This window comes from Neophocaena asiaeorientalis, unplaced genomic scaffold, assembly GCF_003031525.2.
Source record: "Neophocaena asiaeorientalis asiaeorientalis breed wild unplaced genomic scaffold, Neophocaena_asiaeorientalis_V1.1 scaffold212, whole genome shotgun sequence".
Lineage (NCBI taxonomy): Eukaryota > Metazoa > Chordata > Mammalia > Artiodactyla > Phocoenidae > Neophocaena > Neophocaena asiaeorientalis.
In genome coordinates, this window is record NW_020174046.1 from 5,460,975 (window position 1) to 5,468,843 (window position 7,869).

Below are 7,869 nucleotides of genomic sequence, written 5' to 3' on the forward strand. Positions count from 1 at the left end.
TGACTGTGGTGATGGTTGCATATCAGTAATTATATTAAAACCACTGAAGTGCACACTTAAAGAAACTGAATTGTCCTTGGGACCACAGTCTGCAAAGATAAGCCAGGAGCTGTGTGCTAATCCCAAGCAGGTGACTGTCTGCTAAAATAAAAGATTTAAATAGGACCTGGAGTCTCCTAACATAATTGTTGAAAGGTTGATACAATTAAAAGTACCTATCATACTGAGAAAAGATGATCAACCAATGCCAACACCAAGATGAATCAGATACTGGAATTATGGGACAAGCAGCCTTCAGGAAAACGTTTCAGTAAGAAATTACATATTCTCTTGAAACCAGTGAAAATCTTAGCTGATCTGTCACAAAGATATTTAAGAATATAGCAAATGCCCTTAACTCGCGGAAGTAAGGCAAGGAGGAGTGACTTTTCACCCTATGACTTTCTGTATGCTTTGAATTATTTTCAATGAGCATGATTTTTAATAATAAAATTAAAACTAAAATATCATAAAATTAACTAAATTCCATTTTGAAAAGTCAGAGAAACAGCTACCCCATGCCCCAGTACTGAAATGCCTTCCTTTTCTGGTAAGTAGCTAGTGTACTTTTTAATGGTTTTATACTGAAGTCATGAAACATTGAGTTGGTGGTTTTCCTTATAGAAAGATTTATGAGCCACAATTTCAAAAAAAGAAAAAAAAAAGTACATCACTTTCTAGGAGCAAGTAAGCTCTATGAAACTGGCTGAGTTGAATTCTGATGGTGCCTATGTACTGCACTGAATTACCGTGTTCAATGTTTGAGGGAATAGAGGGCTAAATACTTTTCTATTTTTATTTTTAAATAGTGTCTTTTTGCTCTTTACTATTTTTGTATGTCTAATTTATTAGAAATGCTGAATATTATGATTAGAGGAATATTTGTCCTCTGCATTCTATTGTGATTTAGGTAACAAACAAGTGTGGCAGCAACTTTTTTTTTTTTTTTTTGAGTTATCACCACATACAAGGCTATAGGTACACTACATTCAGCTTTAAGAAATTATCATGTTTTTTTAAAAACTACCACCACTTGGGAACAATTTTTATCTAGTTAATGATGTTGAACTCAGAATAGAAAACATGGCTAGAAGTGATCAGTATTTACCCTACTCTTTTTCCTGAAGAAGCTTCAAGCTGAGTTCCACACTTTTGACTTAATAAGTGGCATCAGCAGAAATCCTGGATATCAGCGCTCCTACAGAATAAAAGGACAATAGGAAGGGAACCCTCCATGTTTTTTATTTTGTTTTCTCATCTGTATTTGTTACCTTCGAACTTTCCAAAGATCTGACCAACCATGGTGTGATATTGTGATTTATAATAAGAAATACAAATTTGGTCTTCACCCCATTCCCGACACACAGCTCTTAAAACCCTCGAAATTTCCTGAGTGATGAGAGAGATAAAGTGTCATGTGTATGTTCATTAGGTGACTTTTGGAAAGTATCTAGGTCACCTAAGGCTGGGGGCTGGTTGTCAATGGAGCTAACAATGTGATTAGAGGGTTGAAACTTTCAGTCTCACCCACTGATTGAATTCAATCACCAATGGCCAATGTTTTAATCAATCATGCCTATGTAATGAAGCCTCCATAAAAACCCAGGACGGGATTTGAAGAGTTTTGGGGTTGGTGAACGCGCAGAGATGTGGGGAGAGCAGCGTGCAGAGAGCATGGAAGCCCTGCATTCCTCCCCACACCTTGCGCTACACATCTCCTTCCTCTGGCTGATCCTGAGTTATATCCTTTTATAACAAACTGGTGATCTAGTAGGTAAACCGTCTCCCTGAGTTCTGTGAGCCATGCTAGCAATTAATCAAATATTCATCAGAGGGGGGTTGTGGGAACCTCTGATCTATAGCTGGTCGGTCAGAAGCACAGTTGACAACCTGTACTTGTCACTGGTGTCTGAAAAAGGGGTTGTCCTGTGGATCTGATGCTATCCCCGGGTAGATGGCGTCATAATTAAGTTCAATTGTAGGACACCAAGCTGGTGTCAGAGAATTGCTAGGTGGTGCCGGGAAAAAAAAACCACACATTGGAACTGGGTACAAAACCACACGTAGTCATCAGAAGAGTCACTCACCTAAGCAGTTGTACCTGTAGTTACATGATTGAGAGCCAAGCTCCCATGTTTGGCAATTAGAGCACGTAGAAAGGCAATATCTATCCCTCTTATTTTATCAGGAAGCAACAGAGAAAATAATAATGCAAAATCTATTTTTCTACTAACCTGGAAGGCTGTGCAGAAAGCAGAGGACTAAGAAAATGTATGATGTACGCAATGCCAAAATAAGTGAGGTTGTTCATCGCCAGCGAGCTGCCACTCCTTGTCATAGGCATCCGTTCTTTCTTCACGGCGGCAGCAAGAGCCTCTGCTTGTGCCAAAAACATCCTAGCTATGACACGCACATGCAGATTTCAGCGTTCCTGTTAGAGCAAAGTATAAATGTAAAAATTAACCCCAAAAGGGACTTGTCACCATCAGGGAGCATGAATATTTCAATTTCTGGATCCATCAGTTACTGGGAAGACACATGGTGTCTTAGAATAAAAAAGTTATTCCGGAATAACTCTCTCAGTCTTAAGTGACAGAGGTAAGAAGAGTTGTCATTTTTGGAAAAACTTAGAAACCTATGGAAAACAATTTTTGTTAGGTTTATAAAATGATTCCAATAATACAGAAGTGTTGAAGGTTATACTGTCCCCTTGCCATCTCCCCTCCGGTTCAGTTGTTATTCCCCAGATTTAACTGTGTTAGGTTTCATGACTTCATGTCCGGAAAGATATATGTACTATTGCATGTAAATGATTCTTTCATTTACACAAACATCTGTGTTTTACAATTTTTTTAATTAACTGATATGTTGGTCAACTTTCCATTTAAATAGTTAAATCTACCATTTCTAATCACAATTGCAAAAATAGCACAATGTATGAATATTACTAATACTTCTCTTTTTGATGAACATTTTGTTGTTTCTGGATCTGAAAATCAGTGAACATCTTTGCATTTAAGTAAAACTGTTAGATAAATTCCTGTGAGTAGGATTCTGGATCACAAGAAATCTTGGTATTTTTAAATTGCCTTTCAACATGATTTGAGAGTACTTACTTATTCTAGCCAACACTGGCTATTATAAAACATTCTAGTGTTTCCAATAAGATAGGGGAAAATGGTGTCTTCTTGTTATTTAAATTTGCATGTATAGTTATGTGTTAATTTTAGCATTTTACCATATGGCTAACTATTCACTATTTGTTATTTTTTTCTGTGAAATGTTTCATTTTTATTCATTTTTCTATTGTGAGAACGCTTTGTGTAGTAAGAAAATATGGCATTTGTCTGGCATAGATTTTATACTTTGCATACATTTTCCATAGTTGTCATTTTTCTTGCAACATGAAATTTTTTTGTAATACCAAATTTATACTTTTTTATGTGGTCCAACTTATGACATTCCCTTCTCAATTTCTAAGTTAGAAAGAGTTTTTTCCATTCTAAAGTTTTTAAAAAGTAAGGTTATTTCTTCTGGTCTTTTTAGAATATCTCTTTTTAGTTTAAATGCTTGTATATCTGGTATTTATTTTAGACTAAAACTTCCAGTGGGGATTTAGCTTTAGTTTTTTGAGAAGAGCTATCCAAATGGCCCAATAGAACCTTCCGAATAATCTATCAGATGCTCAACAATTTTAAATATCCTCTTCACCAATATCTTGATTATGTTTATGTGTCTGTTTCTGAATTTCTTTCAATTTTCTTCATCTATTTATGAACTTATACCAAATTACTTTAGTGTAGCTTCATAGTACTTTTAAACCAATAAAAATGACTTTCTGCTAATTACTTTTCTTTATCAGACTATCCCAAGATGTTCTCACATGCTGATTATTTTACATGAATTTTTGCTAAGTTAAAAAAATCTGTTGTTAGTTTAATTGAGATATAACTGAGTTTATTGTTTAATTTTGGGGAAAATTGCCAATAGGAATTCTGTTTTTCTGTCTAAATACAGGGTATGACTTTCCTTTTATTTAAGGCTTACTTCATATCCTTTAGTGAAATATTAAAATTCTCTTCATATAATGTCTGGATATCTTTAATTTGTGTTTATTCTTAGATATCTTATCTCTGTTGTTTTGATGATGACAGTCTCTTCCCAAAATGCTGATAAAAGAAAAATGGAGAAGATATGATTTATGAACTTGAGAAGCTCAGAGTTGAACTAGGAGTTTACAAACAAGTAAAATTGGGAAAATAAACACATGCACCAAGTGATGCGAGGATTCAGAGGAGACAGTGTCCATCTTTGCAAAATAAGTTTCCTAATAAAATGCAACATTTGATCTAGATGCTTAAGAATGAGTGGAGTCTCTAAGTCAATCAAAGGTTAAAGGACTTTGCAAGTAGAAGGCAGGGGAAATGCAAAAACAGGGCAATGAGAGAAGAAGCCACTCCTAGTGAGATGCTCCTGCTGGAATGGCAGGATGGCTGGAGCTAGAGATGTGTGGAAGGGGATTAGAACTGAGCTCCCAGGGCCATGGTCTGGGCTATACATGCATAGTCAAGGGTCTTTCGTTTCAAGTTAAGGAATTGGAATAGATTAAATGTGTCCTATATTGCAAGAGGATTTAGGTAGCTGTGAAGAGGTTTATCCAAAACAAGGAGAGACAGGTGGCAGGGAACGCCAGCAAGGGGAAGAAAGGTCAGGTTTGGACAGAGAATTTGAGGTCTTGGAAGCACATTCCAGTGGTAGCAAAGCTCCTAACATAAAGATGATTCTCATCAAATATTGAATGAATTAAAGAAAAAATAAATGGAAAAGCATGAATGCTTTGAAGTCAGGTATTTCCAGAAGTGCATAATGTATAATAATTTAATCTCAAGGTTTAAACCACTCATTCTATAAAACCAACAGACTTCCAAGAAGCGTAGTATTTTGCCTAATAAGCATGACAATATTAAAGAACTAGAATCTGGAACAGAGCTCTGTTTGAAATACAGCAGTAATTAAGTAAATTCATTAATGTTTCAAAGCACTTGGGACAGTGTTTACACAAACTAAGTGCTGTATAACTGATATAACTGTTAAGTAAATACTGAATGCCCAGATGCACAGGCCCTGGATTAAAAACAGTAAAGTAGTCAATGTTTAAATCAGACCTCAGTTCCCTCTTTCTGAACTACTTACCTCTCTCTGGCTGTCCCCTGAGTTTGACTCATGCCATCTTTCTAAGTTCCAAACATCTCCATTAATCTGCCTTTTTTCCAAAATATCTCACAGAAAAGGATGTATTTACTGCAGGAGTGTGTTCAGGAACAGAGGAAGGAGGGAGCTTGTGTCACCTGACACATGAAGGAAAGCTCTGTGCAGCTGGACCATTGGGAACTACAGCAGGATGATGGGCAGAGACGGGCAGGGCTCAACTCAGGCCACTTTTAAGGAGTTCAGACTTTCTTAAGAGCAATGAGAAGTCAGTAAAGGGAATTAACAAGAGAATTATGTGCTTAGACTTTCATGTAAAAATGATCCTTTCAGTTCACAGCGGAGAAAGAGATCTGAAGGAATCGAGAGCAAATGAGGAGTAGCTATTCCTGTAGTCAAAGTAAGAGATGATGATGGTTTATACTATAGGAGGCTCTGTGGAAAGGGAGAAAATCATGAAGAGGAACTGGGGACCCATTCAGATGGAGAATTGAAGAGGGGGCAACCTCAAGAATGATGACTAAGTTTTGTGCCATGAGCAACTAGGTACCATTTCCCAAGATGGGAAACTTTGGAGGAATTTCATGGAAAACAACATGAGTTCAGTTGGTTATATGAATCCAGAGGTCAGTAAAGTCTGTCATAAAGAAATATGCTTGGGAGTTGTATCAGGCCCATCTCACACATCCTATTACATCCTTTCAACCCCACCTCTTACTCTAACCGAAGCTGCTACAACCACCACTGCTATCCCCTCTCATCCAAGTTCCAACCAGATACTTCCAGGTCTAATTCGATAATGCCTCTCCTCAGCCTTAGCCTTGTACCTCTTGAGGGCTGCCTGAGGCTCGTATATGAACCCCCTAGAATGTGAGGGAGCTAACTCCTGTGACGCCATCCTTGATCAATGGGAAATAGAAGCTGATGCATAAATACTTCTTTTTCTTCTCCCCTGGATGGGCAATTCTGAGCTGCATTTTATAAGGCTGCTCAGAAGACCTCAGAAGGATCCAGCACCAGTTGCCGCTGCAGAAGTGGTTAGTTTGATAATGCATCTTTCTGCTGGTTTTCCTCCTTCCCTGTCTTGCGCGCCCCATGCGTTTCTGCCACAGCCTGGAATAACTTTCAAATAAACTACAAACGTTTGCCTCCTTCTGCTTTTGGACGAACCTAGGTAAGATAGGAGTTATCAGCAGGTAAGTGGTAATTCAAGTGCCAAGAGTGGATGAGATCACAGAAAGAGAGAGAAAAGAGTGAGCAGTCTTCAAAATCTGATATTTACTGATTGGATAGAGCTAATAAAGAAAACTGAGCAGAGACTCCAAAGAGGAGGGAGAAACAGTGAAAGAAAAAGGGAGAGAGGGAGAGAGAGGAGAGGGATGTATCACGGAAGGCACAAGAAAGGAATATCAAAGTAGGGAGTGGTCAGTTTTGTCAAATATTTCTGAGATCAGGAAAAATAAAGACCAAATGTGTACCGTAGATTTGGCATTGTGGAGGCTAATAATGCTCATGATTGGGACCAGCCTTTTTTATTTTTTTAACAGAACACACGTTTAAAAGAACACATGGAACTGAAAAATGTCATGAAGAGCCTAGAGGTAAGACAGGAGGAAAGACACAGACCTACTAGAGAATGGACTTGAGGACACAGGGAGGGGGGAAGGGTAAGCTGAGACAAAGCGAGAGAGAGGCATGGACATATATACACTACCAAACGTAAGGTAGATAGCTAGTGGGAAGCAGCCGCATAGCACAGGGAGATCAGCTCTGTGCTTTGTGACCACCTAGAGGGGTGGGATAGGGAGGGTGGGAGGGGGGGAAACGCAAGAGGGAGGGGATATGGGAACATATGTATATGTATAACTGATTCACTTTGTTATAAAGCAGAAACTAACACACCATTGTAAAGCAATTATCCTCCAAAAAAGATGTTAAAAAAAAAAAAAAAAAGATTTTCTCAGACTGGAACTCTCGGTATTGATAAGCTGAATAAGCAAATAAGCAAGGGGGCTTTAAACACCCCTGGAGTCACATCGTGCTGGGGGCTCTCTCCTTGTGAGATGGGTTTTTTTCTGACGGCGTTTGGCACCACAGTGCTTAGTTCCGGTTGAGGGACACCTGAGAGGCTGGACTGATGAGTCTGCGGCTGATTTTGACATTTCCCAGCATACATTTGCTAACACCTGTTCCAAATTTAGGACAATGTTTAGATCAGTTGTCATCTTCAATCTTGTAAACATACGGCGGGCTTCTCATCTGCAAGAGATTAACCCGAAATTGAACCTGCAGTGCTGTCTTAAGGTAATGACTGTATACCAAAAGGAAACCCTCTTGTACTGTTGGTGAGAATGTAAATTGATACAGCCACTATGCAGAACAGTATGGAGCTTCCTTAAAAAACTAAAAGTAGAACTACCATACTACTCAGCAATCCCACTACTGGGCATATACCCTGAGAAAACCATAATTCAAAAAGAGTCATGTACCACAATGTTCATTACAGCTCTATTTACAATAGCCAAGACATGGAAGCAACCTAAGTGTCCATCAACAGATGAATGGATAAAGAAGATGTGGCACATATATACAATGGAATATTGCTCAGCCATAAAAAGAAAC

General features: G+C 38.3%; 1 long non-coding RNA gene across 1 annotated transcript in view; it reads right to left on the reverse strand.

Moving 5' to 3' along the window:
* LOC112405526 (uncharacterized) overlaps window positions 1–2,438 on the reverse strand; it is a 33,463-nt gene extending 31,025 nt beyond the window's left edge. The window contains exon 1 of the long non-coding RNA XR_003004351.1: window positions 2,274–2,438. This is a non-coding gene — a long non-coding RNA (uncharacterized LOC112405526). The remainder of the gene's footprint in view (window positions 1–2,273) is intronic.
* Window positions 2,439–7,869: the final 5,431 nt, after the last annotated feature.